Raw genomic sequence first — 9,826 nt, forward strand, 5'->3', positions numbered from 1 at the left:
TTTTTGCTTCCACAAGCTCTCCTAGAGCCACCGCTTGATTCAACAGAGTTGTTTCTTCATTTGCAAATTTCTCCTCAGCAGCCAAGCAATCCTGGAATTGGTGATGGAGCCGATCGAGCTTTTTGACATTAGCTCTTCGTGCCTCTAATCAAGCATAAGGATTCAAATAAACTTTTAGTATCCATTAAAACATTATTAAACACCTTATTACATCTTTGAGTCCAGATTGATTGACCAGAGAGCTGAATTCCAACCAAAGGGGACTGTTGAGCTGAAGAGGGCTCTTGAGAATCGGAAGCATTGACACTGAAGATTGCGGACTTTCAGGCATAAATGTATCGGGCATTGACAGAGCCTGGAACGGATTTGACAAAGGACCCGAAGGAGACGGTGAGATGTACACGTCTCCATTCTTTTCTTGTTGTGTTCAACTGTTGCATCTTGCCTAACGGAAGAGGAGTAGTAGCCTGAGGAACAGAGAAAGAGGACTAGTAACCTGAGGAACAGAGAGACGAAAACACAGAAGGAGTAATGGTGATGGGACTGAGCGTGACGAAAGGGTGGGTTGGAGACGAAGTACGAGAAGCAAAATGAAACGAGGTAGGGTTAGGCTGGAACACAGAATCAAGGAAAGGCCGAGAGGAAATAGACTTGACTGGAGACGAAAGTGGAGACGGAAAAGGTATATGATGGAGCAGAGACATCATTAAAGAGGAGACCGCCAAACAGATTTCCCCTCAACTGAGGACGTCTTTGAACAAGCTCTCATACTCTTACAATGGCTGAAAATCAGGTGACAATATGTTGAGTGAAAGGGATAACATCCGGTAGGCTTTCGTTGACACCTGCATTCCCAGATTGCTTAACTTATTGTGATTGTCATCTGGATGGTTGCAGGTAACAGGAGCTTACCCTCTCAACATATTATCAGAAATTTTGTTTGTGAACTGGACTTTGTTCACAGCATATTTGAGAATTGAAAGCAATGTTTGGGTATTTTGGTCTTTTAGCTGTAAAACGTTTCGATTGTAACAACACACACTAATGGGTTGTGGATGCATTCCGTATCTCTCTACCCCATAGCTCTGCTGCGTTTCTGGAATAGCTACCTTCGTGACTATGTTTTGGTAAGCGTATGAGCTGTCTTCCTATATTGGGTACCGCAACTCCTCACTAACAGATTTATATCTGTTGGATACACGTACATAGGAATCAAGTGGATGGCATAATGAAGCCCTGAGATTGGGATATGATGAATGACTTCCAGCACCTCCCATGGTCGTCCAAGGCTTACTAGTATGCATTGCTCATTCTGAGTTTCACAATATTGTGATCGACCATGATCGGGCTACGCTTGAAAGGAATGAAGGAACGGATGTCCTGCTACTTATGCAATTGGATATTCCAGCCTGGTTTCTCCTGTATGTTTTAGCCCAGAAGAATGTCAACGATGCCATCTCTAAGCTGCATAATTTGATTCGTGGACTGGACAGGACATACATGCGCAACAAGAGTGGGCTCAGAACTCCCCAGCGATGATGAGACGATTCTTGGATCTTCATGGCAAAAAATTGAACAATGACCCTCTGCTGAGACAAAGACGTCTCCCTTGCATCTCAAGCTCCTCCATTAGCTCTTCTCCTCCTCCATCATTGAGTAGTGCTTTGATTTTATCTTCACTTACCGAGGAGCAAGCTCAGGTAGTTATCGCTAATTTCACAGATAAAGGCCACCATGAATTTTGAAATGTCTACTCCACAGATAAAGGCCACCAAGAATTTTGAAATGTATACAGATCCTTTCATTCCTTCGCGATAATTGGATGTTATGCTTTCGGATGCTGCACATAGAGTATGGGCGTTCGGAAACATGGCTTTAATAGCCCCTGTTAATGAAGAGTTCCTGCTCTTGCTCCTTAATGAGAAGGACAAGACAGCCACTAAATTAGGCCTGATGCAAATAGCTAAGGAGAATAGCTTAAATTTATTTGAGACTGTGAACTTGACTTGCCCCTTCTCAATGAAATTGTTTGAACCCCATTGATGCCCGAGCCCCTTTGGCATTATTGTAGGTGCCAAGAATGTTATTAGTCCAAAGAGTAAGAAGGAAAACACTTTCCTCTCTTAGCTGTGGAATGTCCATAGGCCCTGTATCAAGTGTGCTTGTGACAAGCTCAAGCAAACTGAGGAATGCAATAACTAAAACATCTTATGGTTCAATCATGCACTTTGGTTCCTCATGCACAACATAGAAGACTTCTTCCAGGCACCTACCTTGAAACAGTCTATGATCTGGTTCTTCAAATGGATACAAAGTGAGGCACACGAAGCCATAAAAGCCACTCTAATCCACCTGTTCTACAGGGATTTTATCAACGAAGCTATCAAGCACATGGCTCTACAAAAGGAACCTCCTCCTTTCCTTGAATATCGTGAGGATCTGTTCCCGTATCTGCAGGAAGAAATTGTACAGCCGGGTAAATGCCAAAAAATGAGCAGTAACTATCGTGCACGTGGAAGATTCAGGGCTCGTGGTGGTAGCTTTCAAAACAGCAGCCAGCCTCGCTTAAATCACTCGAATCGCATCTCCTATTGCTTCTGATGGTCGAAGTGCCCCTAAAACTAAAAGGGTTTTTGATGATTCATGTAAACAGACTGCTAAGTCTTTATTGTATGGTTGATACAGGATATTCTGGGTTTGGATGTTCATGGACGTTGGAAGCTGACTAGACAACAGATAACAACAGCAGAAGTAATCTTTTTTACCATATTTCGTATGAGAGCCACTTGTTAGAGCAGTTAGGGAGCATCAAGTCTCTCTTTAGTTTGTTTTGCTTTGGTTCTGGATTACGTCTGGCCCCCAACTGGGATAATGTGACTATAGGCTGGAAATTTTGTCCAAATATTGCACATATGCTTTGTAATGCCAAGTCTACTTTTCTACTTGAAACACATGTTGAATGTATATGCCATAAATTTCCATTCTATGATGATGCGAAATGGAAACATGTTGTCACTTGTGACCTTAATTTTGTTGGGGATCAATCACTAGCCAAACTGGTGGCTAAGGGGCTGAATCATATACCAACAAAACCCTTCAACAAGGAAGTTGTAGTATCATCCCTACTCACACTCTTTGTGCAGCTTATGAAAGATAGATCGGTCCTTACAAATCATGATCCGAGCATGATCCCGCAAAGATAACCGAGGCCTTACTCTCTTTTTGCAACAAAGAGGTCCCTAATCTGAGTAGGCACTCTGCTAACAGCATGGAACCCTTATTTGAACAGAACATGTCCTTCATTAAGAAATATTCCTTATTACCCATGTTGACAAAGATGCTAATAATCCTGTCTTCGTCTGTAAGAAATTCATTACCTCCCTAGCTTTGTAGAGACTCATGGGACATGACTTTACCCCTAATAAAGAGCAGGATATTATGCACTCTGTTAAGAGGGACTTGGACAATTTCCAATCTTTACTAATAGCGCTTTTCCTTTTCTCATGGCGATCGATAAACTCCATAACCATGAGTTTAGGTGGCTTACAAATGGCCATAACTGCATTCTCTCTCCAATTGCTCTCATGATGGCATGCATCTTTAAAAGTTGCTTCTTACCTCTGAAAAAGAGAGCAGCCATGCTGAACAGACGGGTTTTTTTACTTACAGGATATAAAATGCAGCGTTTTTGGATTATTGACTCACTGTTTGACCTAACTATCAATATCCAAAAACATGCTACCTCAGTGTTTGCGGCAGACATCAAGAAATGCTATGAAAACATCCTGCATCATGGGGAACTTGGCCTCAAAATCATAATGACTAGATTTATCAAAGCCACATTTGAAATAATTGGGACTCTACACATTGGCTTTCAGACATTTTCAAAGAAATGCATAGTGCGAAACTGGACCAATCAGAGATATAAGAGTGGCCTTTCATTCAATTACACCCAAGTGGTTGATATGAATAACTGCTCATTGATTATGTACATGACCAACTCCTTGACTGTACTTTCACACAAACTAATGGGATCCCAATGGGAGTTGCATGCTCCCCAGCATGGTGTAATCTCTATCTCCATGCTCTAGAGTATGCTTTTCTTGTAAGATTGAGTCAATCTCAAGAGCCTACTTCCAATGTTCCAACACTGCTGTAGATACTTTAATGATATATTGTGGCTTGATTGCCCCAACTCTTTTATCTTTTTTATCACACAATGGAAGAAGCTGCCTCTCCAGATCTATCCAAAAGTCTTATGGATAGATTACTCTGACACTAAGTTCTACAGGGACCCTTTCAGCAACTACTACGGCACTTCTACCACGTTCTTATTATTGTCATTATTGTTCGAGATGGGAAACAACATATGAAGAGGAAATGCAAAGAAGGCAACCTTCCCATTGATGTATGCAAGTTTATACACAAAAGTAGTAATTGCCCTACATCATGGGCACATAAGGTCATCATCTTGCAAATCAAACCCATCATATATAGTCACTCTGATCCACATGAAACATGCCCTGCTATTCGAGAATTGGTGCAGCAATTTTGTTTTAACGGTTTTGAAAGACTAAGACTTTGGAGGCTAATCAAAACCTTTGTGAATTGTAAACCCATAGTCTGTTTGGTAGATATCCAAGAGGTCCTCTTTCTCTTGAATAATGGTGAGCACTAGGATCCCCATTATGGGGCCTAGTGCCCCATTTTTGTGGTGAATCTTTTAACCCTACCTAGGGTGGGTTCGGAAGGAGGGTCACATAGAATCAAGAATTTTATGTTGCAATACACTACTCACATGCATTCTCTACCCCCCTTTTTTACAAGATATCAAAACTCCTAAAGGTATTGTTAGGACTCAAAAATTAAACATGGTGTCATAACATGGTTCAATCAAGTAACCTTTTGAGGAGCGTAACATTGACTTGCGTAACCAATAGATTTACTTGAAGAAGAGACATGTGCGGTGAATTGTTACTCTGCCACTCCTTACGATGTTGTGAAACTTCAAGCTTGGTAATTGCCAGTAGCAGGCCTTATCATGAGGTAATGGACCTCTTCCTTTGGGACCATGAATTCTGCCTTTAAAGAGAAGACCGACAAGCAGCTTTCCCCTCAACTGAGGACGTCTTTGAACAAGCTCTCATACTCTTACAATGGCTGATAATCAAGTGACAATATGCTAGGTGAAAGGGATAACAATCGGTAGGCTTTCATTGACACTTGCATTCCCAGATTGCTAAACTTATTGAGGTTGATCATTTGGATTGTTGCAGGTACCAGGAGCTTACCCTATCAACATATTATTAGGTACTTTCAAAACTTGAATGAGAATTTGTTCATAGCATATTTGAGGATTGAAAGCCATGTGTGGGTATTTTTGGTCTTTTAGCTATAACACGTTTCGATTGTAACAACACACACACACACACACACACACACACACACACACACACACATGTGCGCGCGCACACACACACACACATACCTATACCTATACCTATACATATACATAGATACGCTAGAGCAATTTGGTAACCTAGTGTTTGGGTTGAGAAAAATAAAGCTACATACATACATACATACATACATACATGGATACACATATATATATATATATTTATACATGTACATAAATGTGAATGTATATACGTATACACACATATATATTTTTACATATGTGCATTAGAACAATTCGGTAACCTAGGTATTGGTTGTCTGGCCAAGAAAAACAAAGCAATATTACCTAGGCGCTCTAGAGGGAGTGTGAATGCATCATGCAACTATAGAGGGGTGTGGCAATACTCTTGGGAAAAATGGGTCATTGAGATTAGAGATACCAAGAGGGGAACATGTTTGGTTGGGCACATATATGACCACCACCAAGGAGGCAATGTTGGCATATGATAAGGTTAGAAGGTAGCGTATGGTCTAAAGTCTCCTATGAATCTATGAAAGGACAATTTTTCTATAACTTCCCATTCAAAGACTATACTCATAGATCTAAAAGCTGCCATCACTTCTACTCAATCAACCTCTTCTCCTTTATCTTTAATTTGAAAGCTACCCTCACTTCTATGCAATCAAACTCTTCTCCTTTACCTTTGACAGATGTATTTCTTGAAGGCAAGCTGTCTTCTTCTTCCCTTAGTTGTGGTGCACCATTCCCCTTTATACTCTTGCTTGATCTTCTGGTTCTCAAACATTGCCAAATTTGACCAAGCCTTGTTGTCTCTAGATGTAAAGAATCTCCACTTTGTGATTTGTGACAACTTCTCTTGAAAGCTGCCTAGTCATAGCCTCAATCATATGTCAGATGCATCAATATATCCATCAGCGCACAACAAAACAACTGTTTTGTCACTCATAAGTCATATAGTTACTACTATTGCTATGTAGCATTTCTAATTCAATGAATGAGCAATGGTCTCTCTTCTTGGTTTTCACTTGTTGTTGCGTACTTAACTAAGTGTTAAGTGTGGATAATAACTCGATATTCTCCCGTCATCATACAACTCTTTCCCATTAGCTAGACCCAACCTCCGAGTGTTAATTGTTGGCGAGCACCCCTACTTTAGGATTGCAAGAGCGAGCATCTTCACAAAGCATAGCACCAAGTTGGAAACTAACCCGAGCGTTTTGAGTTAGTAGGGTGAGTGAACACGAGCGTTAATATTTTGGCAATCCTATCGGGGAAGGTCAAGTGAATTGCGAGTTGACAAGCTATCAGGGTAGGAAATTTAGAGAATCGAGTCAGTAAGCTTAGTGCTAGTGGGGGAAAGGAGAGAGTTCATGATTACCTGTGATGAAGCTGATGAGTGCCACATGGCAACCCATAAACAAGGAGATATAGAGAAAAGAAAATGAAAAAAGCTTGTCCATATGAAGTGACACATCCATCCAAAAACACATATAATAATGTGATTAGCACATATTTACATCAACGATCAATATTGAGCCACATGGGAGAGAAAGTGTTGCCTACATAGACATTGGGATAGTGCATTGCATCAAAATATCTAAAGTTCTAGTACCTTGGGGTTGTATTTATAGCTTGGAGTGCATATGATCACCTTGCGAAAATATCAAGAGACATGCTTTGAGAGGTTGTAAGCTTATTAGGGGAAGTGGAAGAAGCAAAGAAGGTATCCAAAGCTTCCTTAAGCTGACTCTTTGCTGAACGAGATGATAGCCTTAGGCAAGACCACAAATGGTCTGCATTGAGTTCTTTTATATGGATCCCATTTAAACGTCAATGCAGGACACATGTTTTGACATCCTATTAACTTTTTTATGTTTGGTCAGCGTTCACTTCACACATTGTGGACATGTTTATAGAAAATAAAGAAAGGTATCTATTGAGCTGGTTGGGATGTGGATATTCCTAAGTGGGGATACCCTTCGAGCCCACTTTGTTGGATGTCCATAGCTTGGGTGGCCTCTCTAGGCCACACAAAAATTCTCGAGTGGATAACTGTTAACCTCGGGTCAGGCCAACTAGTTAGTACACGATCACTGAGCATCGAGCATGGATAGCAGGAGCGGTAGCCGAGCACCGCCTTGCAACAATTGGTGCAGATGATTTTGGAGTATCGAGTTATAGGCGAGTAGCAGTAAGCACACCGAGCGCATGCTAAAATGAAAGGCAGTTCTTAGGTAGATACTAAATTGTAATAGGCGAGGAAGAGAACAAGAGAGCAATGTGCCGAGTTCTCTTCCTCCGACGTGAGTTGATAGGTTAGGGAGTTTTCATTGCAAGCCGAGCGAATAGCATCAGCTGATAGAGTTCTTGAAGACCGGGGTCTTGGAACATAGAAAGTACTCAGATTGTTCTTCGATTACTTTTTAAATTAAGAAATGGTTGACACACTCTAGGAGAGAAGAGAAGATATGCGGCTAGACTTGAAGAATATCTAAACTAGAGGCAGTGGCTACATCCAACTATGCGAGGCGGAGCAATCTCGGAACTAGAGTTCAATGCGCAAAGGAGGATGGGAAGGCAACTGTCCAATAGGAGCGACGAGCATGAGAAGAGAGACTCGACTGCACTACCCCAGGCGTGGAAGTTGACTACTATGCAAAGCTAGAAGGTCAGAACATCGTGTGGGCTGAGGTGTCCCAAAAGATGGGCAAGTGAAGGCCCATCGTGGCAAATGGAATCCGTGCACTCATCTACAGAGAGTTTGGATTTCAAACGGATGGCCATCTCCTCGATCGAACAACAAAATGAATGCGAAGATCAACTCAGAGAGCGACGAGAACACCTTCAATGTTACTCAATCAGTGTACTTGAACAAGTACATCCAGAAAGGTATGAAGCCAGAAGACCGGATATGACAGGTGTGAAGGAACATAGTAGTAGGGAGAAAAGCAAGCTAACACTAGGAACGGAAGGAAATGAAAGCAATGAACAAATACTCACATGTAGATCAAAGATGGGCAGGTGAAGGCCCATCGTGGCAAATGGAAACCGTGCACTCATATACAGAGAGTTTGGATTTCGAACGGATGGCCATCTCCTTGATCGAACAACAAAATGAATGCGAAGATCAACTCAGAGAGCGACGAGAACGCCTTTAGTGTTACTCGACCAATGTACTTGAACGAGTACATACAGAAGACCGGATATGACAGGTGTGAAGGAACATAGTAGTAGGGAGAAAAGCAAGCTAATACTAGGAACGGAAGGAAATGAGAGCAATGAACAAATACTCACATGTAGACCAAAGTAGCATGTACTTGAATGAATTGTGCGATTTGACAAGTGACAAGTACAATGCCTTTATAGGATAGGCACACACACACTAAGTACCAAATGCAGATGGGATAGCTCCCAATATGACACGTGGCACTCCTAGACACCTAGTACTATGAAACTCACACTAGGATTTACTAGAACAAACCAAAATTGACTCAACTTGACTCCATTTCCTAACCCCCCCCATAGAGGAAAGGTGAGTGACTATTGGAATGGAACCAAGGACAGAATATGACAATGATAGTCATCAGACTGTGCAATGAAGTCTAGAACTAGAAATGGCTCCATTTCCTAACCCCCCCATGGAGGAAAGGTGAGTGACTACTGGAATGGAACCAAGGATAGAACATGACAATGACGGTCATTGGACTGTGCAATGAAGTCTAGAACTAGACATGCTAACTCAAAGGTAAGTGAGCATGGCTCAGAGGCTAGTGAGCATGGTATAGACTCAAAGGCTCACCTAGCATGGCTCAGAGGTTCATCATGCATGGATGCATGACCAACTCAGAGATCTAGGAGACCAATGCAGACCAATGCACCTACATCCTGGAACTCACATGCCAAGCCTGATAAATAGACCTATCAAAGCCAATACATGGTTCCCACAATACATTCCCCTCCTTGCTACATGGACTAATAAGGGACATGGAGCCACACACCACAAAAAAACCCATACATCATTTTAGGAGGACTATCCAAGTCAGAGAACCTTTATTGACTCAACACACATGATTTATTGCATTCACTTTTGGGAAACATCCCCAAGGCAAAGTATTCAAATACAACATGCTTAGAAAACAAATGGGTCATCATCTCCATCATCCTCTGGAGGGAGAGAGAGAGCAGTGAAAGCATAAACTTGTATTGGAGGGTCGTCATCGTCATCGTCACTAGTGGCGGCTGCAACCCAACAGGCATGTCCTTAGTTTGCTATTTGGCAAGCTTCTGTTAGCATCTGTCCTCTATATGACCAAGCTTGTTACAAAAGGTGCACTTGAGAGGTTTGACTGACTTTGTCTTTCCATGTGCTAGTGAAGGCCTGGGTTTCCATTTGTTGGTGGAGGC

The 9,826-nt window shown here is 41.8% G+C and overlaps 1 long non-coding RNA gene across 2 annotated transcripts; it reads left to right on the forward strand.

The window, feature by feature from the left end:
- The first annotated feature begins 251 nt into the window (after positions 1 to 251).
- On the forward strand, positions 252 to 2,946 carry LOC147889417 (uncharacterized). 2 transcript variants are annotated; one of them, XR_015542913.1, is made up of 3 exons: positions 252 to 793; positions 898 to 1,700; positions 2,686 to 2,946. It is a non-coding gene; the product is annotated as an uncharacterized LOC147889417 (long non-coding RNA). The 2 variants fall into 2 exon arrangements; XR_015542914.1 differs by having other exon boundaries at positions 1,210 to 2,946.
- The last annotated feature ends 6,880 nt before the right edge of the window (positions 2,947 to 9,826 follow it).

The sequence above is a fragment of the Dipteris shenzhenensis genome, chromosome 20, assembly GCF_047967505.1.
Source record: "Dipteris shenzhenensis isolate YYH24624 ecotype China chromosome 20, Dip_SZ_1.0, whole genome shotgun sequence".
Classification (NCBI taxonomy): domain Eukaryota; kingdom Viridiplantae; phylum Streptophyta; class Polypodiopsida; order Gleicheniales; family Dipteridaceae; genus Dipteris; species Dipteris shenzhenensis.